Source organism: Marmota monax, unplaced genomic scaffold, assembly GCF_021218885.2.
Source record: "Marmota monax isolate L192 unplaced genomic scaffold, Marmota_monax_Labrador192_F-V1.1 WCK01_AAM20220418_F8-fsc00010, whole genome shotgun sequence".
Lineage (NCBI taxonomy): Eukaryota > Metazoa > Chordata > Mammalia > Rodentia > Sciuridae > Marmota > Marmota monax.
Genome location: NW_026692321.1, coordinates 2,690,115 through 2,716,259, shown reverse-complemented (window position 1 = coordinate 2,716,259; position 26,145 = coordinate 2,690,115). Strand labels below are relative to the sequence as shown.

The 26,145-nt window shown below is 50.2% G+C and overlaps 1 protein-coding gene across 5 annotated transcripts in view; it reads right to left on the bottom strand.

Annotated features, from left to right (window-relative positions):
- Rnf144a (ring finger protein 144A) overlaps positions 1-26,145 on the bottom strand; it is a 105,939-nt gene that overhangs the window by 49,955 nt on the left and 29,839 nt on the right. The window contains exon 1 of one of the 5 annotated variants that reach the window (XM_046441193.2): positions 643-738. The exons of 3 other annotated variants lie outside the window; for them this stretch is intronic. The gene's annotated coding sequence lies outside the window, so the exon portion shown is untranslated. Of the gene's footprint in view, positions 1-642; positions 739-26,145 lie in introns of those variants that run through there. One more of the 5 variants, XM_046441198.2, reaches the window with a different exon arrangement.

Sequence of the window (26,145 nt, the reverse complement as noted above, 5' to 3'; positions counted from 1 at the left end):
GAGAGGGCACAGTTGCTGAAGTGGTAATGGGTCTAATGGGACCAGGTGTTCTGAAGGACTCTCACTTGGCTCCTCAGTCACTCGAGAATCATTAGTACAAAATCACAGCATCAAAAACAACAAGCCCACTCCGTCCAACCAACGTCTCCTCACCCCAGTCTGTCACAGGGCGCTGCCACAGAGGCCAGCTACGAGGCTCCCGAGGTTGGGCAACGATGCAGATCCCTGCTCCCCAGGGCCACAGAGGGCCACAGGCCTCCTGGCCCTCCCCTGGCCTGTTTAGCCTTGTGTCAGGAGGAGGAGGTGGGAGGCTGGTGCAGACGCCTGGGGCTCCTGCTGACCACACACCTGGCACGCCAAGGTCTCATCAGTCTCTCGCGCTCCCTGGGAACAGTCCCGTGCCTCCCCACTGCGCGCACAGTAAATGCAAATCCCACCCAGCACTGACCACCCTCGCTGTCTAGCGCTTGGCTTCTCTCCTGTTATCCTGTTTCTCTCTCCAGAATTGGACATCCAGGAGGGCAGTGTCTTTGGCCTGCTTTGTTGACCACTGTAGCCCAAGAATTTATGCCAGGGCCAACACAGAGCGTGCACTCCATAAAACAGCCATCAAAAAAGTTTCAGTGACCCTCCAAAACTTACCACGTGGGAAAAACCTGGCCGCAGTGCTAGAAGTCACTTCCTGGGCCAGGGAAAGGCTTCCTAGTCCAGGGAGTATGGAGAGCCCTGTAGCTTTAACTACATGGAACAATGTGCCACGTGGACAGTAAATATTTACTGAGTGGATGACTTGATAACTGCCAGCAATGAGGTGTGATTTTCTCGGCAGCAAAATAAAAATGCTTGTTAAACAAGGACCACTGATGTTCAGTGTTGATTTGGGTCCAATAAATTTTCTGTTGAAATTTTCAGAAGGACATTGTCCAGTCACCTGCACGTGGGCGGGTTGCCCTTGTGTGGAGAGGAGCCAGCCTCCCTTCCTGAGATGGGGCAGGCCTGGCTCCTGGCCGAGGCCCGCCCTGGGCCAGCTCTGCAATCTTGGCCCTGCTCCTGGGTTTCTCTCTGCACTTTCATTTACTGGTGGGCAGAACGATGGGGCTCGTTTTCCTCCTATAAACTCAGCGGCACATTGTAAAAGCTGTGACAGCTTGGTTACGGTCCTGGAGGAACTAGTAAACACACGTGGCTGATGGCGCCACGGCCTGTCTTGAGAGGCAACATGCAGCACTGCTGGCGTATTTTAAAGTGTCAGATACTTCAATCCAGTAGCCCTGATTCTGGAAGTGGATCTGTGGAACTAGAATGTGGGGCATGAAGATGCTCGTCGCAGCTCTTCCCAATATCAGGAATTTGGAAGTGCATCAGTATCTTATTTCAAAAGGGATATCAGACCAGTCAAAACAGAAAAATGGGAGCCTGTGTGTGGAAGAACACTCTGCAGTTCTAACCGGGGCCTTCAGCAAGTGGTGCTGGTAGTGGAGGGTGAGCAGAAGAGCCGCGTGCTCATGATGGGGTCACTGCAGATGCAGGGAGACACATGAAGACACTGGTTAGATCGAGAGGTTGCTTTTCTTCCTCGAACATGCCTTTATAGCTATACATTTCAGAAACCACAAAGCCCAGGAAAGTCAAAATGAATAAAAATGCAAAATCTGCAAAACTTATCACAGACAAAAAGTCTCCTTAATATATACAACCTTCAGAAATCAGTAGATGAAGAAGCAACAACTTAATGAAAATGATCAAAGGACGAGACAGGGGTTCCTGATAAAAAAAAAATGACCCCAAGTGTATGCACTCTTAAGAGGATTGCAGATTTCACTACATCCAGATGCTGCTCACTAAGAACAAATGTGCAAACACTCAAACCGTCTGGCAAAGCCTTCTGTCCGTGAGGCCCTGGCTAGAGCCACCAGCACACCTCCCGGCTGGAGCGCAAAGCCCTGCAAACGGGAAACAGGGATGTGCCAGCGAATTGCAAAAATTTGCCTTTCCCTCGCTGACCTGATGATCCCCCGCGGCCAACACAGGCAGGCAGCCCTGGTGGTGCTTAGGGCAACACAGAGAGGCTGGAACCAGCCCACGCAGGGGGTTATTGAAACACGCCAGGGATGGCTTGCAGCAGGGACCCGCTCTACAGGAAGAATGAAGGGCCCCCAGTCTCCAGGGCACAGCCTCCTGGCGTCCAAGGAGCAGAGGGCGCTCACATCCCTGCGCCTGCGTGCGCCTGCACTCACATGGGGAACCCGGGGATTCTAATGACAACTGCCACCTAATGATCTGGGGAGACCTGGGCAGGGCAAGAAAGGATGGACACAGATGTCACCACATTCTCAGTATAAACTTTAAATGACTTCAGTCATAAACGTTATGGATTTTTAGAAATAACAAAGATTTTAATAAACATGAATGCCATTATGATAATTTAGAATAAACCGACGCTCTGGCTCCTCTTCTGGTCTCTCTCAAGCCGAGGAATCATGCCTGCTCATTCCAGACTCCACTTGCCGGCTCAAAGTTAGGAAATGTATTTTAGTATCGTATAAATTATGGAGAAAGTTCCAGATGATATTTTGATACACGTTTTCTTCCCTGAGCTGAGTTCCAAAAATGTCAGTGTATATCTGTTCTCCTATGAGTCTCTTCCTAATTTAAAATCTGAAATTTATTTTATTGTCAAAAGGTGTGATATCCTTGACTCATCCGCCTGTCAGAGCTGAGGAGTTAGACAGGCGTCTGTCAGATCAGGGAGCAAGAGAGCCAGGTGCCAGCCATCCAATGCGTTTGTTCTTCCCACAAGGGAAAAGGAAGCAATGTTAACGCCGACAGGAAACAGGAAAGACAATGGGCAGCATATCCGCAGGACTACGGTGCCAACCCCAGCCCTTCATCCCATAGAGCTGGTGAGGTGGGCGTTGTCACCCCCCAGAGAGAAGAAAACTGAGTTTGCTGATGCCACGGAGCCCTGCGTGGTGGAGACAGGGCCTGGACTGGACAGTGTGGCTCTAGCTACTTACCCACAATCCTCTGCATGATCACGCTCTGCAATGATACTGGGAGTGCCATGCAGGAGCCTTGTGCTTCTTAACAACACGAGGCCAGTGCCCAGCTGCCAGTCCTCCTGAAGGCTCCACCCTGCGGGTTGCTGCTGGTGAGCAGGAATCCGCCAGCTTCCCTTCCCACCTTCCAATACTGAGCTGGAGCTGGCACAGGACAGATCCGAGACCAAATAGTGAGCACCGGCCACCGCCCCAACAGGGACTGCACCCCTCGATCCTAAGGCCCACGCTCGTCCTTGTACAGGGAATACTGTGCTGCCCTGAAGCCCAGGAAATGTGGAGGCCAGAGGTCAGAAAACCTTCTCTGTAAAGGGCCAGGAGGTAAGTATGTCAGTCTCTGTGGGCCACGGGGTCTGGGTTGCCACCACCCACTCCGACTGAGCCACCAGAGATAGTGAGAGAACCAACGGCAAGGCTGGGCTCCAGCAAAAGTTACTTGGGCCCCCAGACCATAGGCTGACCTGGAGGGCAGAGACGGCTTTCTGTAGTGGTGAGAATCTTATTTTTCCCAGCCTCTGAACAGTGTTGAGTACAGTAACAAAGAGGTGTTATGATTCTACTCCCACGCCCAGAGCTTCAGCCTGCCGCGAAGGCACTTCCCGGTGTGGTCCTTCCCTACCTGTCTGCCAGGGCAGCTGTGCAGAGACTCCCAGCCTGGAACTGTCAGGTGACGGGAAGAGCCTGCTCTCTGGGCCACCTGACAAAAGCATTTCATCTTTTGGCTTGATGACAATATGATGTCCTTCTGGTGCCATTCCCACAGAGGAAACAGAGAAAAGTGCAATAAAATTACCCCAACTTGTCTATGACAAACAGGTGACAATCATGGGACAAGAGCCCAAGTCTCTTTATCCACAGAGCCTGAGCCCAGTGTCATAGGTGACACCCTGTACTGGAAAGCTTCAATCTTCCAGGATCAGGGCCAGCAGGTCTGAATCCCAGCTCAGCCACCCAGCCACAGCTGTGGCACGTCGCCTGGTAACCACAGCTCGCCACCCTGGTCTGTCTTAAGCTGTCCTGGATGCACACTGCCCCATGTGATCCTCTCAGCAAGATGGACAAGGAAGCTTTATCCCCATTTTATGGGAATATGGAGGCACAATTAGTGTCACAAAATTAGTAAATATCACAGCCTAGTTTCAAGCCAAAGCAATCCGGCTGTAGACCCCAACTTCTACCGTCTTCTGGGCGTCTTGGTAATGCTGCTGCTGTTGCTGTGGTCACCACACTGCCATCGTTAGAGGACTCACACTTGTCGAGCCACAAGTGACCTCATCAGCCTTCTTACTGATGGGCTTTGCCAGATTTCCACGTTTGCAGGACATTTTCCTCCGGGAGTTGAGGCCTGCACAAGGAACAGAAGGCTGTCCCTTGTCCCTATCAGCACACACAGTGCCCAGCCCTGGTGGGGACACAACCAAGACACAGGTGGCTGCCTTGTTAACTGTGGTCCTAAGAAACATGGGTGGCCAATGGCCAACCCCTAAGGTAAGACAGTTCATATGCTGGAGGCCAGGAAGAGAGGAGGCCACAGCGGGGTTGCCAAGGGGACTCTTGCAGGGCCACATTCCCACCCCAAGCAACAGCAATTAGCCCACAGAACAAGCCACGTGGGGCTGCTTCCGTTCAGTCCCACCCACCTGGAAAGTTGCTCTAAAAAGGAAAACTAGGTTCTAAATATTCAGATTCATGTGCAGTTCAAGAGCGTCCGTGGGGTGAACACGGGAAGTTACGTAACCGCTCTGCATCTGGGGAGGTTTCTCCCACCTTCTGACAGATACAGGAGGACGCTCCAGCAGTTCAGACCCACTCCGTCCTGCTACAGGATGGCCCTGCCCCGGGAACCTGTGCCTAAAGTCCCACTGCGAGTGGGGACGAGGAAGGGAAGAGGAGGTGGGCGGGAAAGTCAGAGCGCACTCTGCATATGCTTTTGCTGGTCTCGGCAGCAGTGGCTGTGCCCAGGTGCCCTACCTTCTGCAGCTACTTGGCTGAGACGGTGGGCAGGGCGGGGGAGGAAGGACCAACTCCACCCGGGGTCCGTGCAAAAGGAAATGAGCCTCCTCCTTCAAGGCCTCTGCTCATGAACCGGCCCGCAAACTCTCCCTTGTTTAAACCAGCAGGGAAAGACCAGAGAGAAAGCCACATGGAGGTCAAAAGAACCGGACAGGAAATCTAGAAATGTATGTTTTGCACTTTCTTATTGTCCTACAGTGGAGAGCATTCCAGGTCCTACAGAAAGGCGGAGGGGCAGGAAAGATAAGTGGGGAGTGGGAGCTCAATCCACACCCACACCAAAGTCGGTCAGAGCCAGGAGCACCCCAGGCACCCCGCTCTCCAATCCACATTTTTAAGTTTACCCAGGGCCAGAGTCAAACAGCAGAAACCGATTAGGAGGCAGGACTCCAATTCCCAGGTCAGCCTGGTGGCCACCCCACCACACGGAGACACCAGGGTTCTTTGTTTCTGGAACATGTGACCCTGCTGTTCAGCAAGCCGCAGTCCAGTCCCACAGGCTTGTGCCCTGCCGAAATGTGCAGAGGGCAAGAGGTCTGCTGGACAGCAGGGCTGGGAACGTCTCCCACTCATCCTCAAAGTCCATCTCGCTGTCTGCAGACCCTGCCCAGGCACACGGTCGGTGGGACACTGATGCTCAGGCCACCCCACACAGTAGCCCTGGGCATCCCTGAGCCTGGCACAGGATGAGCAAGATGGGAATCACATACAGAACAGCTGGGCACTGGGACCCCACCCTGCCCCTCTCTACCCACCAGGTCTCACAGAGCCAAAGATATTAGCCCGTCTCAAGAACCCAGACAAGGGAGCAGTATAAAATGGGGCAAGCGTCCAGAGGCTGGGCCACAGGAGGGGACACTGCACTCCTGTCCCTGGAGGGCCCTGTGAAGCTTCCTGAGGGGCTGATGTCCAGCCACTGCAGCTTCTGCAACAGGGACAAGGCAAAAAGCAGCAGAGATGTGAACACAGAGCACAGGGAGCCCGGCAGGAGCACTTCTGCTTCCCCAGACTGTCCAGAGGCTCCAAGGGCACCTGCTGCGCCTTCTATACAGGAAGGACCACAAAAAGGGAGGGAGACGTTCAGGAATGCAGGTTAGCGAGAGCCAACAGTGAGCGTGGCGGGTACACAAAGCTTGTGTCCTACAAGATCCGCTCTTTATTTTTTGCAATTAATTTTGTGCACTAAATTTTGTAGATATTATGATTTGGAGGCAATAAGTTGGGCTCAAAAATTGGAGAGGAGGCTGTGGGAAGGTCAGAGAGCACCAGGCCACCAGAGGAGTCCCTGCAGAGGAGGCAAGCGGCCCAGCCTGCAGCTGGTGCAGAGGGAAGGCGCGGCCATCCGCAGTCTGCTGGGTGGTGAGCACCACGGGTTTGCTCTGAGTCCTGAGCATTCCCTGCCCTCCTTCACCCAGACCCATGGAAAGGCTCCACCCACAGATTCCAGGATATTCTCAAGCTGTGTTTTCTAAAGCAAATAAGGAAAGTCAGAAGGTTCTAGACTGCATCTCTTTAGCCCTCAAAGAGGTGGCCCTGAGAGGGATGGAGCTTGACTAAGGGCTGGCCAGGTGGGATGACCACTGCACGAGGCCCGGGTGCCCCAGCCTCGCTGTCTTTGCGCAACACCATCTTGGTCAGTAACTTCTGTCTTCAGCTGCGATACCACTTTGTTCCCTGTCAGAATTGCAACACCCTCAGGAGGAACAGCCACAGTGCGAGAGGACAGTCAAAAACCAGTGTCCCATAGTCGCAGCATTAAGAGTCCTGAGAGAGGCACTGTCCTCCTGCCACAGACATCAACTAGAGACCCACAGCCCGGAAGCCCCAGTGCTCTGTGAAATGCTAACAGGAGTCCTCCAAAGAAGGAGTCCCGGAGTCCAGTGGGTCAGTGCTCCCAGCTTCAAGGGACGTGCATACCCTTTAATTCATCTGGTCCCCAGCCAGCCCTTGGGAGTGCCCTCAGTGTGCAGCTGGGAGCACAGAGGTCTGGGGACGTTCCTTAACCTGGCTCCACGCACCAGACCCAGAGACAGGATTCCTGTGCAGGTGACTTGCTGGGAGTGTCCTGGGAAAGGCCACGGCAAGGAAAGACCAGGGTCCACCCCCACAGACCACCTCCGTGGTAGAGGCTGCAGAGCGCCAGGGAGCCTGGGAAGCCACAGTCACAGTCTGTCTCTTGTCACCTCCTCTAAGAGGCATGGACCTGGGATACTGACCTGCCAAATGTCCCCCAGGCTTCCCTCCAGCCACAGGGGCTCTCTGCACTGATGGGCCCTGGGCACTGAGGGGCGGGCACACCCAGTGGGCCACAGGAGGCCCCACCAGACCTCATAAGTGTCCTCCTTCCTGGTGCTGTGACTGCCACATGCCTCCCGGGGGGGGGGGGCAGTCAGGAAGAGGACAGAGCAGCCCCCTCTCTGCACAGGAGGGGCCATGTTTCACACACCACTTCAAAGCTCCAACTGTAGTAACTTCTCTGATGACTTAGACTGTCATTGGAGGGACAAGGACCTACATAGACAGTGATGGGTGTGGACTGATGAGGACCTGGACACAGGGAGGGACGGGGACGGGGACAGAAGCAGCAGAGAACTGCCAGGACAGCCTGTGGCAGGAGGTCTTGGCCCTCAGGGGTGGCCACGAGCCTGTGTGGAGGGAACAAGAAAGCCAGTCTGCCAGGAAAGGGGTCTGCGCAGGGCAGAACCGTGCTGTTCAGAGGACAGGAGGGCCGCCAGGCAGAAATGCCCAGGACGGACCAACAGAGCACCTGCCTCCGCCCACCTGCAGCAGAGCCTTGCAAAGCCACGCACCTGCCCTCAAGACCCGCCTCCCGCCCGGCTCACAGGCCGCTGCCTACTATCCTTCTGACAAACAGCCTCCAGGTCAGGTCTCGCCCACCAATATTTACTGCACTTCAAACACACAAGGGTGGGGTAGCCAGTGAAGGGAATTCAGCTCCACCTATTAATCTTCACCTTAAAATACGCTCTGGACAGTGGGACGCTTTGGACACTCCAGGACTGGGATTTCTCCACTGGCAATTTATCCAGCTCCCCAAACAAACCTCAGGGACAATTTTCCAGGTTCAGGGCAGACACCGTGGTTACACCAGCGGGACTGTTCAGTCTTCAGTGGTTGTTGTTTTTAATTTCTGCATCGTAGCTGGAAGGTGAGAAAATAGCCAAGATTTGAAAAAATAACTACAACCTTAAAATACTCCAGAGATTCTCTGGCCAACATTGTCACCATGGTCCTTGCACAGTTCATTTAGCCACCACCTTCTCCTGCTGTTATTCAGTGTAGGCCTTAGGAAATAAGGCAAACAGTGGCTGGAAGGTTAGGGCAGGACAACTTTGTTAAGTGAACAACTCCATCAACAGTGACTGTGTGGTTCCGGCATTGGCTGGGTTTTCCTTTTATCCATTTTGTTTGTTTTTTGGTGTGTGTGTGTCGGGGTCTGCACCCAGCAGGGCTCTACTACGGAGCTACTTCTCCATCTCTCTTCATTATAGATGATAAGACAGGGTCTTGCTAAGTTGTCCAGGCTGTCCTCCTGTCTCAGCCTCCCAAGTCACAAGATTATAAGTCCATGCCTGTATGCCCAGCCCTTCCTCCCTCCCTCCCTCCCTCCCTCCCTCCCTCCCTTATCAATTTATTTTACAGTAGGATGCATTTTGACACATTGTACACAAATGAAGCACAACTTCTCATTCCTCTGGCTGTGCATGGTGCAGAGTCACTCCAGTGGTGTGATCATACATGTATATAGGGGTGATGATGTCTGTCTCATTCGACTGTCCTTCCCATCCCCACAATCCCCCGCTTCCCCTCAATCATCTCTACACATTCTTTTCTTTAACGTAGACTTTTCAGCCCTTTCTTTTTTGAATGACACTGAATTTGTATTCTTCTTGAAACCAACATGTGCACCCTGCTGAAAAGCTATGAGTTAACTAAATGAAAATCCCAATAAACATACAGGCAAATTGTCTGTCCATCCACCAAATAAAACCCCGACCATGTGGCAGGTAAAGGAGGGACAGCAAGAACGACTGGTCCGTGGCGTGCTTACTTCACTGTTTGCGTGGAAAGCCAGGGAAGCACCTTGTCCGGGACGTCCTGAAGATGGAATCTCGCAACACCTCCGCATGCACTTGGGGCCTGTCCACTCCACAATGCACTGTTGTCCATCAACTCCACAGGTGCCACCAAGTCACCCGGGCACAGCAAAGCCACCCGAGTTAACTCCACACCGTGTCCTCCCCCTCTAAGGCACAGTCCCCAGACTCTGTAAGAGCCCTGAATACACAGACCTCCCTAAAATCGGGTAACAGAAAGACAACTGTCCTGCCTGGCTGGGGGGTCGGGAGCCATGCTGCCACCTGGCTTGGCAGGCGGCCGGGGGCCACAGTGAACTCCTTCCTGTAAGTCCAGTTCCTCAGCAGGCGCCGGCCCACAGAGGAGTCGGGAACCAGGTTCTACAAGCAGACACAGGACGGGGCGGGACGGAGGGAGGGAAGCCGGTGCCGGTGCCTGCAGGTCCTCTTCCCGCAGGGCGCTCCCATTTCGCCTTCCTGGACCTGCAGGCGCCGGCCGATGGCTGCTAAGCAGACGTGGACGTCCCATCATCAACAGGCCTGAGAGGGAAGGAAGTCGGGACAGCGGTGGAGCGGGGGAGACCAGCCACGGAGGACCCACACACGACGGCCAACGTCCACGCGGTCAGAGAGCAGCCCTGTCCCAGGCCAGGTGCTACCAGCCCTTGGAGGAACAGACCACAGCAGCACAGGGCTGGGCTGATGGGAATGTGCGGCCAACGCTTCAGCTGAGGCTCCTCGCAGCCAGGTGCCCCCCAAGGCCAGGCTTGCATTCTCGGGTGGCGAAGGCCGACGCCTCCTGTGGGCCCAAGGTGTCACCTGCCACCCTTTCAGTCTAGACCTCAGTATCTCCCCGCGGAAGGCACATTTCAGAAGAGGTGTCCTCAAAAATGAGCCACAGCATAGACCCAAAGGACTTAAAATCAGCGTACAACCGTTACACAGCCACGTCCATGTTCCTAGAAGCTCAGTTCACAACAGCTGAGCTATGGACCCAACATGAATGGATAAAGAAAATGTGATATATATATATATACATACACATGGAATATTACTCAGCCATAAAAAAGAATGAAATCATGGCATTTGCCAGTACATGGATGGAACCGAAGACCATCATGCTAAGTGAAATAATTCAGTCCCAAAAAACCAAAGGTCTCAGCGTTTTCTCTGACATGTGGATGCTGACTCACAATAGGCAGCAGGGAGAGAGGAACGAGGGTTCGTTGGATTGGACAGGGGAGAATGGGGGGAAGGGAGCAGGCACAGGAATGGGAAAGAGAGTGGGACGAATTGGACAGACTTTCCCATGTTCACATGTGAACACACAACCAGTGAAGCTCCCATCGTGTACAGCCACAGAAGGGAAAGTTAGCTCCACGTGTGCACGGCATGTCAAGACACATCCTGTCACGGATAACCCAAAAGAACAACGTTTTTAAAGTTAAAAAAAGGGAGTCACAGGAAGCTGGGCCTCTAGAGGCCAACGGCCCTCCCAGGGAGGCCTGGCTCTAGCCGAGGTCCGGGCTTTCCTTGTCTCCTGGCTTCTCACACAGTCACCTCACCCACCCGTCTCTGTAAACCACCTTACAATCGTGTCATCTCCCCTCAGCGATGACACAAAGGCCCAAAAGATCAAAATGGCATCTGAGGGCCTCAACCTGGAGCCCTGTCCAGTCGATCCCTGACGCAGTCTCTGCAGAGGGCCCGAGCCCTGGGCGAGGGACAGGGCTTCACCCTGCCTCAGCGGGCTGACTGTGGCTGGTGAAAAGACACGGCAGGAGTGGCCAGGTTAGTAAGCCTCAGGGACTTCCAGATGCCACCAGACACTGCAATGAACACCGTTTCTGTGGCATTGTACCCAGCCTGGGAGTCCCCTGGCGAAAGAGCACCTAGTCCTAGGTGGCCCCACCAGGAACGCCCACACGAGAGGAAGCGGGCTTCCAGAGAACAGGGGCGCTGCCCCAGGAGTGGAAAGCAAGCCGGCAGGAGGACAGAGCGGACAGCCAGGTGCTCAGGGAAGACTGGAGAGCCTGCAGGGATCCTCTCCCAGGCCCCGTGGCTCCTGAAACAAAATACGAATCATGTCCCTACTGTGCAGACCTCATCTCTCCAGATCATCGACTGCTCAGGTTTGATCCCTATCAGACCTTTTTAGACACCAAGAGCTCAACTCCCAGAGCCCTGGGCACAGCAGGACTCAGGAAAGGCCGGCCAGGTCCGCGTTCTAAGGTGAAAAGCGCCCCGGACGGGATCCATCTCAAAAATACCTCCACCCTCAGAAAACATCGTGGTCTTTCCTGTCGGCCCCGGATGGTGCACAACGGTTATCACCATGACATCTGAGTGCAGTGAGGCCGAAAAACAGAATCAGAGCAGAAATCAAATACCTACAAGACAACCGTGGGCTGATCAACCTCAGGTCAAAGACAGCGCAACATTTATTATTTTTTCAATTCCAAAGGTTCACCTGCTGTCTTAAAAAAAAAAAAAGAAATGATGTATGAAAGACAAACCATAAATCCATGAACCAAGAAAGACACTCAGCAAACCGGAGTTCGTTTCAAACAACAGAGTACGCTTAAAAAGAAAGAAAGACCTTTATTCACTACCAAACTTGTGAGTGTACACACACACACACACACACACACACACTTTAAATTGGCATCATACTGACCAATGACTTCACACAATCACTTCATCGCCAATTTCAAAATCAAGCACAGGCCAGTACTCTCGTCGGTGTCTTCCTGCTAAAGGAAGTAAACAAGCCTCTTGTGTGTGAGCACAGCCCGAACCCTGCAGCGGGTGAGCTGGCAAGAGACGTGCGTGTCCTCACAGCCCCACTCTGGCCCAAGCACACTTGCCAGGGACTTCTCAGAGGTGGAGGGGCTGCAGATTGTCTGGCATGGCCGACGCCTCCTGTGAGTGAGGAAACCGAGGGTCCAAAGGGAGAAACATGCCTCGTCCAGGAGGGAGCAGACCAGTGGCTCTTCTGACTTCCATCATCTTTTCTCTGCACTTTGATACGTGCGAGTGACAACTGTTTGCTCCTTAAACTCGAGATGGCGCTCAGTTTCCTGGGTGATGTGTAGCGGTACTTGCTGCCCACAGTACCTCTGTGGCTGCTCTTGCTGACCCAGAAGCCCAATGGACTCGGTTCCCGAGGGACAAAGCAAAAAACTCTCTCCTTCGCCGGCAGCCAACTGCAGCCAGGCTCACTTAGAATAGTAAGGCCGACTGAAGAGGGCATCTGGAAGCCCCAGTGCCCGTGGCTCTGTGCAAAGATCCCATTCCAGACAGGTGTCCCCTCGGACCGCCTTCTCTGGCCCACTCCAGGGGGAAACCAAGAAGAATCCAGAGCTTTGCGGAGCAGAACAGCAGAGCCACACGCTCTCCCTCTCCTCCTCCCTCCGGTGTTTCCACCCAGCTCTGCGGCAGCTCCACTGCCACCCTCCCAGACACCAGGGCAGGCTGCGCATCTCCCCAGAGCCCCGGAACGTGAGAGCTGCGAGGGCTCAGGAAACAGAGGAGCACAGAGAGGGAGCGAGCTCCTAGGAGGGCGGATGCAGGTGGCACCTGCAGATGAGACACCGGCCCTGTGCTGGTAAGTCCCGAGAACCCAGGAGCTCTGCCCTGGGTGTGCACCCGCAGCCTGATCCGTCTCCGGAGCTCACTCTAGAATCCTGCTGAGGTCTAGGCTCACCTTTCCCTCCCACCACCTCCCACCTCCTGTTTCCTTTCCATATTTTCCATCTCCTGGCAACCCCCAGACATCCTGCGGGAAGAGCAAAACTGTGAAAGTTCCCAACCTGCATGGCACCAAGCCCCAGAGAGGGGTCCTGGGAGTCCCAGATGGGCCGGGATGCTTCTGAGTATCAGATGGCCAGCCTCACCCCTGGGTTTGGAGGCCCTGTCCTCCCCCAGAGGGGCATTCAGGATGGGTCTAAGGGTGTTCCTGTGTAAGCTTCCTCTGTCCCCTGCTCGTGGGCAGGAAGGGAAGCATCAGAGGAGCAAGGCTGCTGTGCAATGACCCCACGCGGGCTGTCCTGCAGGAGGGTCTGAAGTGCAACTAGGAGGCCCAGCAGCCGGAGAAAGGGCAGGTCTCCGTACGGCACCCAGGGCCTTCCAGACGGGCCTGAATCTCAGCCTGCACACCCCAGCTCCATATCACTGTGTCACCCAGGAGACACCAAGCCCCGGTCCCAACCTGCTGCTCAGACATCCTTTAGCGGGTGTGTGGGGCAAGCAGCAGCTTCTTAATACCAAGCTCTACTGTTTGCTTTTGCAACATGGGCACGGAAGAGCCAGTGCTGAGGCGAAGGCCCGGGCAGAACAGGCAGAGCTGTGCAAACTCCCCGGAAAAGGGGCCTGTTAAAGGAAGCACCAGGGACATCCCGGGCAGACCCTTACCCACAGGAGGGCAGGCCTGGACCTGCCCCCCATCGAGAGGGTAGATCGATGAAACATGTGAGTCCAGGGTGGTGTCTGCCTCGGGGGTGAACCGATCCAGGCACATGTGTCAATGCCATGCACACATGGCCACCGGAGGTCCTCATCAAGAAACAGTTCTCTAAATGACGTAGTTGACTATAGTCATCACAAAACTGCAGAGGATGGTGCCTTTTAAACTTTCTTTAAAAAAAAAAAAAGAGCCTCCCAAATATTAAACATAAACACGCCCCATCATAATTGCAGGTGATTCAGGAAGCAGCTGAGTGGGGCTGGCTGTCCCTTATGGTTGGGTGAAAATATCAGCCCCCCTTTGGTGCCTGGGTGACAGGAGGTGGGACCATGAGCCTTCAGGCTTCCTTACAGCCAGGCCCTTGGACAGGAGAGCTAATTCCTGGAGACCATGCAGGACAGTAAACTGTCCACATGTTCACAGTGAGCCTGCGTGGGGACAGAGGGTAAGCAGCTCAAGGGCCCTCCTGCTCAGGCACACCTGGGCCCCTGGACAGGCAACCGGCACCACAGGCCTCGGGCCACCTGGGACAACAGACAGCCAGTGCAGGACAGAGAAGCAGCCCGAGCAGCAAGGACATCGTGGAGGAGGGAAGGGCCCAGGTCCTCCACCCCAGCTCAGTCACACACGATGTTTGATTCAGGGGGAAAAATGCCAAAACGAAACCAGTTTGTGAACCCCTGGCCCACTTAGCACTGAGAGCCCTGCAGAGTGGACACACTGCGATTTCACAACACCATGTGGGCCAGGGTCCTGCAAAGGCAGTTGGGCCACCTGCCCCGAGGGCCAGGACCCTGTGGTTGGAAGAGAGGTGGCCTCCTCTCAAAGTCCTGTGCTGGCAGGTGCCTTGGACAAAGTGGGAACCGCCCCAGCATCCGTCCAGGCCCAGGCCTCTGGGCCTCCTCCCCCAGACTCCACAGAAGTATCCTGGGACTGGGAAGGAGCAGCCAGTAGGGACCCTCTGGGAAATCAATTATGGTCACATGGACTTTCCCAGAATAGTGGACCCAGAGGTTGTGGTTTGGCACAAAATAAGCCACATCAAAGTCCCACAAACTGACCACTGTGATTCAGGAGAGAGGCTGCCACGTAAGCAGGCTGGAGGTGTGAGTCGCCGCCTGGGGCAGATAATGCCACAAAGGGAGCCTGAGCCACCAAAAGCACCCTCGATTGGGCCACAAGGCTTGGTTCCGTAAATCAGTACTAAGGGGCCAGGGACCCCAAGCCATGGGGTCTGAGGCTTGCTTTTTAGAAAGCTGCTTGAGCCAATGTACAACATCCTTTTTTCTGTCCCTGAGCGGTGATAACCAAAGAAGAGGAAGTAAACAAGACAAGTGTATCCTTATTATAAACCAGTCCTTTCTGCTCTTCACCAGGAGTGTCAGCCCAGAGGGGGACCTGCAGATGGCTGCCCAGGCCCAGCCCAGTGGTGATCAAGTTCCGGCTTTCAGGGCAGACTCGGGCCCGCCACGCGGTGACTGCAGAAGACACACCGTCTTTCTCAGTCGCCCTGTGCTTCCATCTCTCATCTGTCACTTTCCAGGGCAACGTGACCACAGCCCTCCAGCAGCCCATGTGCATCCCTGGAAATCCATCCAGAGCCCCACCCCAGTCTGTCACTGCCTAACTAGACGCTTCCAAGATTAGGCAGCCTCAGCGGCAGCCCCAGAAGAAACACCAAGGACCCGATAAGGAGCTGCTAAAAACAGACACACGGGGACTGAGTGGGCAGGGAGCCTGCAACGGGCCACGGCACCTCCAGGCGACATACAGCTCAAGATTGGAAAGTCGGTAGGAGGAAGCAAAGACACTTCTTTTACTTAAAATAAAAGCATTTTTGCCAGGCATGGTGGAGCACGCCTATAATCCCAGAGACCCAGGAGGCTGAGGCAGGAGGACTGCAAATTCAAAGCCACCTTGGGAAACTTGGTGAAACCATGTCTCAAAATAAAAAATAAAAAGGATTGGGGATATAGCTCAGTAATAGAGTGCCCTTGAATTCAATCTCCAGTACTGAAATAATAATAATAATAATAATAATAACAATATTAAGCTAATTTAAAAATCTTTAAAATGCATTTGAAAAGAGGTAGCTCTGAGAATACGCCTCAGGTGTTCTCGAGGCTGTCACAAGAGGCTCACAGCTGAAGGCTCCCCAAGCCCAGGGACTCTGAGAGTCGACCGAGTCATACAGTCACACAAGCCAGGGTGCCCACTCTCCCACCAATGCCACAGCTCTCTGTGCAGCGTCTTTTGAGCCTAGGACTACCAGTGCCAAAGGGGACACCACTGGACCAGTTTCCTCTGAGCACACATTTGCTTCTTTCCAAACAGCCACACTTTGCACACATATCAGGGGATTTGAATGGGGTATTTTTAAAATGCAATTACTGGGGCTGGGGTTGGGGCTCAGCGGTAGAGGGCTCGCCTAGCACACGTGAGGACCTGGGTTCAATCCTCAGCACCACATAAAAAATAAATAAGTAAAATAAAGGTATTGTGTCCAACTACGACTAAAAAATAAATATTAAGAAAATGAAATTACTTCGTTCAGCAAACATTCACTGAGTGCCTTCTAACATCCCAGCAAACTCAGCACCTGGCAAATGCATGGCTTCTGCACGGAACTCAGAGCCCAGTCACAGCTAGGACATCCCTGGGAGCAGGGGCGAGGGCGTGGTTTCAACAGAGGCACATGGGACCGAGAAGGGGTTTCTCAAACAGACTTGCTCTCGGGAAAGCTTCCTGCAGACACCTGACCAAGGAGGGAAAGGACAGCTATGGCCTGTGGGTCGACGGTGGGTCCTCCCAGTTCCCTGATGGGGAAGAGCTGAGGGCCTGGGAGGTGAGGATGCACCTGGACCAGGAGATGCAGCCCAGGAAGCCACAGATGGGGCTTTCAGTAGGGTGTCCCTTAATACACTGTCATTTAAGAATGAATCTCTGCAGCATCGGGGCAGAGAAAACAGAACGTTGCTGAGGTGAGGAAGAGTCTAAGGGGCTCGGCGTGTTTTCCTCAGCACAGGCATGAGGGGTGCACACACACCCCAGCCCTTCCAGGGTGGAGGGCTATTTTCGGATTGAAGTGGAGCAGCATCGCAGGATGACACTAGATGAAAACAGCACCACCGAGGAGAAGGGAGGTCCATGGGAAGCAAAGACTCTCCATCTTAAGAGATTTCCAGACTCAAGACCCAACTGGAAGCTACCATGAGGCCAGGGGCTCTTCCAGCAGCCACGGACACCTCTGCCCTGCCATCCGCAGTGTGGGCTAACAGGAACTGCTCTTCTGCTAAGGGCACTGCCCCAGGATCCACGAGGTGACTCCAGAAAAGAGATGAAAGACAGCGCACAGAGGGGCCCACGGAGGCTGGAGCCGAGGAGCCCAGGGCCTCTACTCCACGCCAGCACCTCCAGCTCCTGCCCCCTGCCTTGCCACTCTTCCCCGTGCAGACTGTATACTGGATGGTGACCATGCTGAGAAAGGGGGCTGTCTTCAACGGGTTCACTGGAAAATAAAGCCTACTACCTTGCATCTGTTAAAAAAAAAATCCAGAAAAAAAAAAAGAAACAGAAATAAGAAAAGAATTTGCCAGTGGGCAGCCCGGACTCCTTGGTGTCAGACACAGTCGTGCATGAATCAGACTGCCCATCACACGCGGCCTGGGCTATTCTGGACCCCCAGTGAGCTCTAAAAGGCCAGGAGGAACCGCCGTGTTGTTACAGGCCCCACAGGGCTCACAGCCTTGTCATATTTTTATAGCTTCTTTCAGGGTCAGGCGCTGTACGGATTTTGTACTCACTGTGCATTTAACTAGTATTTAAGTGTGCCGATTATAGCTGCAAACACACTTCTCTTCCAGTGTGTGGTTGGAGAGGTGGAGGGGGAGAAGCTTTAGAAATTTACAGCCCAGAAATAGCAGTGGTCTGTCTGCTCGAGGAGAACCAGCTCCTCGGTGACAAACCGCGGGCGCTCCGCAAGGCCGGCAAACACCGGGCACAGGAGCACAGGGCTTCCGTCCCCACGCTCCGGGACCGAGGCCCTTCAGGGTCCTCCAGGCTAGACAACACCCCAGGACACCAGGGCAGCTCGGAGGCTACTGGACAGCAGGGGCCATCCGACCAAAGTGTCTAGACATGTGCTGACCTGAAAGGAAATAATTAGAAGGGAAATGTGCCCATCGTTTCCTAAGTGGCTTTGTGTGGGGGAACAACTCCACCTGGTTGTAGAAATAGGCCATGGGCAGCAGGGGGCCTGGACGGGGCCTGGGGGCCCTGGACTCCGGCCTAACCCTGGTGTAACCCTGCCACTCCTCTGGCTTCGGGTTTCTCCTCTGCTGAATGTAGGCACCGAATGTGATGCGAGCTCTCGGGGTCCCGTGGGTTCCCTGGCATGGCATGGGATCCATGCGTGTCCAATCTGGGCCTGGCTGGCATTTTGCTTTAACTCAATTTTAAGACAATGGCTTCCTGTGGAGAAAGGGCCCCTTCTCCACTAAGCCCCAAGGAACCCGTGAAACCCTGCACTGAACAACTCAGTGATCTGTAAGCCGAACCATCTCCAACCCTACATTTAGACTCCTGTGAGCCGTACAGTGAGTCATACAGAAGCAAAAGGCCACGTGCTGATCTTAAGGGGCCCAGCCTGGGGCCACACACACCCGACAACCACAGGCAGCAACAAGACCAAGAAGTGCCCCGCAGCTTCAAGTCACTAAAAACAAAGAGGGAAAAAGAGGTTTTCGAAGCATACTAGTTATCTGTGTGGGGAGGGAGGTCATGGGTCTCTCCACGTGTGTCCACACGATTACTCCAAAAAACGAGGGTAACAAAACTACCGAATAAATGAATCCAGAACACACTCGTAAATGACTCATGTTCACACAGCTGTGTTCCTTCTGTTTGTACAATGGATGTGGAAGCCCCCTGCGCCTTGCACAGATGAGATCTGCGTCATCCATCTGGTTCACGTCAACCAAAACATAACTTTTTTCCACCCTGACAATCTGATATTGCCTAGTCATTGACCGTCCACACCAGGGTCAAGAGAAACAGCAGCAGAAGGTCTCTACCCGCTTGGATGCTGTGACTATGGACACAGGCTTTGGACCAAGGAGCGCGCGTGAACCAGGCCTGTAGGAACAAGGAAGAAGGGTCTGTTAGGCTCCCTGACCACCACCCCCAACCCCCGGGAAATAACCAGCCACAGCAAAACTGAAAAGCACACAGCAGCAGATCCCCCATGTCTTTTTGCCAATCACAGAGTTCAGGGCCTTTGTGCTTTGGGAGAAGAAAGGAGTTAAGAAATTTTTTTAAATGTTTTTCTTTAATTTTACACATGGTAAAATTTCAGTGGTATCTATTAGAGAAGAGAAATAAAGTGTATAACTCCCCAACTGTAAAAGGACAAAGGGAACAAGAACACAAAGAAACAAATGTGTTCACAAAGAAAAAAACAAGAAGATCATCTGGAGAAAAACTCCAAACATATAAGACCATGAGAAATAAATGGATTAGGCTTGACAGCAAAAGAAAGAAATGTGAAAACTGGATTTTGAAAAAGAAAGAAATATATGAGGATCCAGAAGAAACAGGAGAGCAGAAGTTGTAGGGTAGAGGAAAATGCCGGTCAAAAATAAGTAATTAAATAAGCCTTACAGCCAAAAAAAAAAACAGGGAAACCGGAGATACACTGTGATAAAAGTTCAATTCATTATGAGCTGTGATAACTCTGACTGCATACACACCAATAGCTTTGAAATATGAAAAGCAAAAATAGTAGAATTATTGAAAAAGGATCAACTCACTGTCACACTGAGGAAATTCAGAATGCATTGCTTAATACAGCAAATGTGAAAAGTGGTAAAAATACAGAAGACACACACAAAAAAAACACCATAAACAATCTAGATTTAATAGACACATAAAAACCCACAGTCAATAAGCTGAGAATTCACAACACATAACATTTACAAAAACTGACATTTTACTAGGGCAGAAATGAGCACTCAGCAAATTTCAAATGACAGGTACCATATGGGCCATGTATCCTGTCCTCAATGCAATTAAGATAGACAGCAATAATAAAAAGATTTTTCATGTTTAAAAATCCTAAGAATTATCAATAACTCATGATATAGAAGAAATTATGGAAATTTAAAAATAAGAAATTATGGAAATTTAAAAATTTAATGGAAATATAAACTTAACAAAACCTATGAGATGCTATTAAAGCAGTACTGAGAGGGAAATTCATAATCTTAACTGCTTATAATAAAAGAAAAAGAGGGTTAGAAATTATATAGCAATTTCCAGCTTAGGGAAGTAGAAAAGAAACTACAGACTAAACACAAACAGAAAAAAAGCAAAGACCCTTAAGAGATAAGAATAAAATCAAACACCCACACACACACACGCAAAAACAAACAAACAAACAAACAAACAAACAAAAACCAGTTACATGAAAAGGCCAACAAATTCCAAAGCCCAAATGTTCTTGTAAAAATAATAATGAAATATACACTACCAGGCAAGTTGGTCAAGGAAGAACAAAGACAGACAGTCTATACTGGATTTGGCATGAAAAACAGAAAAGATTTAAAACTCTATGTATACACTCATGCTAATTAGCATGGGAAGTAAGGGACTGTGCATACACCCTAGAAAATACAAGAAAACTGTCTCCAGAGAAACAGGAGTGCAAGGAACCACATAAGGATCTGTGTAAGCTCTAAAACCATCGACTAGTCAGAAACCTTCCACAGAGAGATCATGAGGTCTTACTTCCAGTTGCATATTACCAAAATTTCAAGAGCAGATAATTCATATGATACACAAAACCTTCTGGGAATGGCGGAAAAAGAGAAAATGAGCGGGGGGGGAGAGAGAGAGAGAAAACTGTTAAACACACAAAAGCAGTTAAAGAAAGGAAAAACAGGCCAAACTCTCCCATGAGTAAAGAATCAAAAATTTAAAACAAAATATGAGCAGATAGAATCCAGATGTGCATCAGATGTGTATTTCAGCAAGCTGGTTTTTCCAAGGAGTACAAGAGAACTCGACATTGAGTAAATGGTAAGTAATATAACACAACCAGAAAAAAATCGTGAGACTCTAGGTCATCCTTGTACATGCAGAATAGGCCTTTGATAAATCTCCACATTCATTTATGATGGAAACATAAAACACAAACTGAAAACAGAAACACAAGGGAACTTCCTCAGCCTAATAAAGAACACTTAGAAAAAAAGTGACAGGAAATGTCATTCTTTATAAAATCTTTATAAAAATCAGGCACAAGGAAAATATATCTCCTATTGCTTCCATTCAACATTTACTCTAGGACCTAATGCAAGCAGAAAATGAGAAAAAGAAAGTGCAAGAATCAAAAAGAAATGAACTTTTTCATTATTCAGAAATGATTTTTATATACAGAAGAACACACGGACAAAATTAAGAAGATTAAAGGGTTTGTAAAGTGACAGGATGCAAAATCAATATATAAAAATTAAATTCATACACAAGAGCAATGTGCTGTTTCCAAGAACCAAGAACAAATTCCACAAATGATGACGGAGATGCATCTAGAGAAAAGGACAATCTTTAAAAGCAAAAAATGCAAGATGACATAAATACAGAGAGATAAAATGTTCCTGGGTGAGCAGACATGACACCAAACGCACACGTGTACACACACACACACACACACACACAGAGTATACTTTTTTCTTAATTGATTTACAGATTTAATGCAATCCAAACAAATTCTCAGTGATGTTCGCTGTGTTGTTTTTAGGAGCCGATGCTGTTAATTTCATAAACTATCTCTAAAATTTCACGGAAGGACATAGGCCCGAGTACAGCCAATCCCCACTGAATAAGAGGCTGCCCCTTCTCGGGGGACCATGGAGACCTCTTCCAAAGGTGACATCGTTCCCAGCAGGCTGCCCTGACTCAGAGGTGGCAATCCGACCCACAGATAATGGAGACAGAAGGAAACCCACGGACCTATGGGATCTCGACACAAAGCAGAGTGTGCATTTCAGATCAATAGAGAGGAAAGGGCTGTTCAATAAGAGGTGCCAGGTCCTAGGGATTATATTTCTTTATGGATTAAAAAATATCAGATTCCTACATCACACCCAACAATTAATTCTAAATAATTTTTAAAATGTTAAAACAAAATACAAGGAGGCGACTTAAGACCTTGGAATACAGAATATCTTAAATATAATGGCAAGGGTGATAGAGTCTGTGTTAAAATCCAGAACCTCTAGTCATCAAAAAGATACTTCATAGGAAATGAAAATATATGGCCCAGTCTGGGAGAAAATCTTTTTTAAACTCAGGAAGCTAACAACAGTTTTCAAAAAATAGGCAAGAACGCTTTCAAATCAATGGGGGAAAACTACGATCCAATGGCGACTCGACCAATGGACGTCACTGCACCATAGAGGAGCCGGTCAGCGACTGGCCAGGTGAAAAGCAGCACAACACACTGCTGTGCACTCGTCCCACTTTACTGCTAATGTAGCAAAGATCAAGAACAATCAATGACAGCTTCAGGGACAAGAAAGGCCAGAATTTAAGGAAACATTTACTACTCACTGCTAAGACCATGTGAACTGGAACCATCACACTCTGAAAATCATGACATTTCCTTGCAAATATGATCATGAATTCAGCTTTGGCCCAGATGCTCTTGCTAAGTGTCTCATCAAGAAAAATGACACTATGGGCCAGAGATAAGTACAAGAATATGCCCAGCAGCACGCCATGTGACAGCCCAACTGAAGACGGCCAAAGCCCCCGCCCACAGGAGAAGGCAGGATGGTTCTATAAAGCAGAAATGAACAGATACAAGGAGCGATGGGAGGACATCGTAGCCCCACCGACCAGGTCCACTCACAGCACGATGTCACGGCTGATGAGTAAAAGGATGAAGAGTGACAGGAGGCAGAAGTTGGAACAGCAAGGGAAGATGGGAGGTGATTTGGCAGCAGGTGGGACTTCAGGGCTGCGAACACTGGAGAAGGTTCACACCGGGAAGGTGTGGAGGAGGCTCTGTGTGGAACACGGGCTCATGGACATCCGCTGATCTTGCTTCATCACTGAAGTAAGGTTTCCTGTCATCACATCCCACTAAACTCGTCTCTTGAAAGACTGCTAGTAAGAGTACTGAGCCTTGATCACAGAAGCCTTGACACCTAGGACTGACCTTATGTGCCCTCAATATTTCTAGATGATTAAACACAAAATGTGTTTAATGTGTATTCATACATATGTAGACATATATGCATACAAAGCTCAATTACTTAAGCGAGTAATTAACAGGTAAACTTGTGAAACTAAAATACCAAGTTTAAGATGAAGAGCAAAGAAAGACTGTGAATGGATTCAGAAAACGCAGAGTTGATTTCTTATCAGGGGATTTAGAGAAAGCATGGCTGGTGTGGGCAAATCAGGTTTCTAGAACGGAGGTCCTGGTCAGTCCCCCAGCACCTCCCTGGCCAGAGATACCACTTGGTGCTAAAGAGGCTCAGACTCATCTCCAGGTTTCTTTTGATTCAGAGGCCATCCTCCAATTTCTTTCCCACTGAAGGCCTTTCTCAGGCCATCGGCTGTCAATTTATTCTCTATTTACTGGAAGTTTCTTAATTTCCTTAGGGCGGGGGTGGGGGGTGGGGAGGGAAGCAAAGTACTCCCTAGATCTAAATCCACAAAGGTTTGGCTACTGGATTCCAGCAGATACCAAATCCCTCTGTAATATGGCATAGTATTTACACAGAATCTACAGAATCTCCCAAAATACACTTAATTGGAGTATTTGTTTTGCTTTTTTGGTTTTGCTCCCTTTGGTACCAGGGACTGAACTCGGAGGCACTCGCCACTGAGCCACATTCCTAGATTTTTTTTTTTTAAATTTTGAGAAAGGGTCTTGCTAAGTTGCTGAGGGGCTCACTAAATTTCTGAGGCTAGCCTTGAACTTACGATCCTCCTGCCTCAAATCACTCGCATTACAGGCATGCACCACAGCAAAAAGCTTCCCACAATATCTTTTAAACCATCTCTAGATTATTTACAATACCCAAGACAATGTAAACGCCAAATAATTGCTAGATTATGTTATTTTCAGAAATAATGACAATAAAATATCTGTACACTTTCAATACAGACACAATTTGTTTTTCAAGTACCTTCAGTCTGTAGTTGTTCAAATCTGTGGATGCTGAACAGGGAGGGATGTGTTGTGAAATGCCACCCCAGGGTAATCCCTCCTCAAAGGTTCTGAAATAGGATATGTCCCCTTCCTGAAAGAAGTAGTATAGGATACCTTCTGCTTCTGGTTCATCAACACCTTCCTTTCCTACTCACACAGTGAAGAAAGCTTACCACAGCAGCCTCTTGGTTCTGATTTTTCAAAACCTCAAATTGCACTTAATTTTATTTCTGTTTGACTTCAGCCTGCACTACCACATTCCATCTGAATTGAATCCAAAGGACCCAGCACAGAATTCCACAGCACTGTGTGCTCATCTTGTGTGGCCTATATGTCCAGGGATGGACATCCCAGCATCCCAGAGCCCCAGAGCCTTCCTTCCACGCCCACCAACCTCATTCACTACTGGACTTCACAGCAGTGTTCCTAAGCTCTGCAAAGCTATTAATCTGAGCTCAATATCTGTATCTAGCAGGGCACAGTTCTGCTGGGGCTTAAGAGCTCTTTGAGCCACACCAAACACCAGCTGAAACTATAGGGTGCCCTCACCAAAATGCCAACATCCATAAATGACCCTGCTTTACTCCCAACACCCATGTCCACCTGAACCTTGAAAGGTCTTGCAAGCCTAAATCATTTTCACTCTAAATCAAGATACTTTCCCAGATTTTCTAATGCTCCCCGCTTTCCTGGTGCTAAGAGTGCCCTGTGAAACACTTATCGGGCACAATGATCACACGCTGTTTGGAAGCTGGGCATCCTGGCCAGATCCACCTCCACTTCAGCATCGTGAGCAAGCCTACCTCAGTCTCAGTGTGCTCGACAGGGAGATGGGAAGCTCTATAGCTCACAGGGCGCTGTTTACACTGATAAAATAACATATGGAAGTTCACTTACACCTTCAAGGAGAGAAAGAAATGGTAGCTTAGCCACAGCCATTAGTTGTTTCATGTCACACTAGGCCTTTGAACAGGGTCCAAATCTGCATGGCTCCAGAAGCCTGAGAGTAAAATCAAACTCCCGCGAGGCTGACCCTTCTCTCAGTGCTCTGATGATTCTTAATCAGATTCCCCCAATTCCTACAGCCCTCCATCACATGCAGAGTACCCCCCTTCAGAGACCATATAGACCATCTAACACCCAGCCCTCCTTGCAGCTGTGAACAACAACGCCCCTGGCCTCTTCCTCGAATCCTTTTTGGTCTTGAGATTTAGCACTAGGCATGCACACACTGACCTCCTCTCCCCTCCCTCAGGACCCAGGTGGGGCTGCAGGTGGTCATTTGAACATGTCTTCCAAAAATCCATGTGCTGGAAACTTAATCCCCAAATTGGAATGTTGATGGCATTTGGAGTTGGGCCCTCTGGGAGGTAGTTAGCTTGAGGTCATGAGAGTGGGGTCCCCATGATGGCATCAGTACCTTTAGAAGAGGAAAGTTAGCACTCCGGCTCTATCTTGCCATGTGATATCTTCCATCATGTGAAGCAAGGAGGCTGAGCAGATGATGACATCAATCCCTTGCAATTCCCAGCCTCTAGCACTGTGAGCTCAATAAAATCCTAGTCTTTATAAATGACCCAGTCTCAGGTAGGTAGTTATAGCAACAGAAAAAATGGTAAACCTTAGCCCATAATTAATGTTTAGTGACAGATATCTGTTTTACACCTCATTGAAACCTTCCCTACTCATCAACTCATCAGATTCTCCCCAATGACTTCTGCCATTCCCACTTTACACTGAAGAAATCCAGGCTCTTCCAGATAAGCGGGTCCCTGGGGTCATCTGGCCGGAAGGGACAGGGCTGGGACCTGCATCTTCTGTGGCTCTCGACATCCTTCTCTCCCACCACCTCACAGAGCCCCTCATTTACTCTAGGTGACTTGGAGCAGAGATTTCTTGGGTTTTTATGTTTGGTTGGCTTGAGTACAGCTTAAAATAGTTTTTAAAACTACACAGGCCATTTTACATTGGCTAAGAATTTAAAGCACGAGCAAGGCCCTCGGTTTGACCTCTACATGCCACAAACAAACAAATAAACAAAAATATAAAAAAAAAAGTTCTAAGAATTTCAAATAGTTAAAACAAGATGTAACTTATGGCATAACTGGAAATACCACCTTTAAAAAAAAGTTCATTAAAGCTAAAAAATCTTTCATTTCCATCATGTCAATCACTTTTAGAATATGTACGAACTTCTCTGACAGAGATTTTATGACATCACCTTATCCCTTGGAAACTATATTACCATTCTTATTCTCCCAACATAATTTTTCAACCTCATAATATCATCTG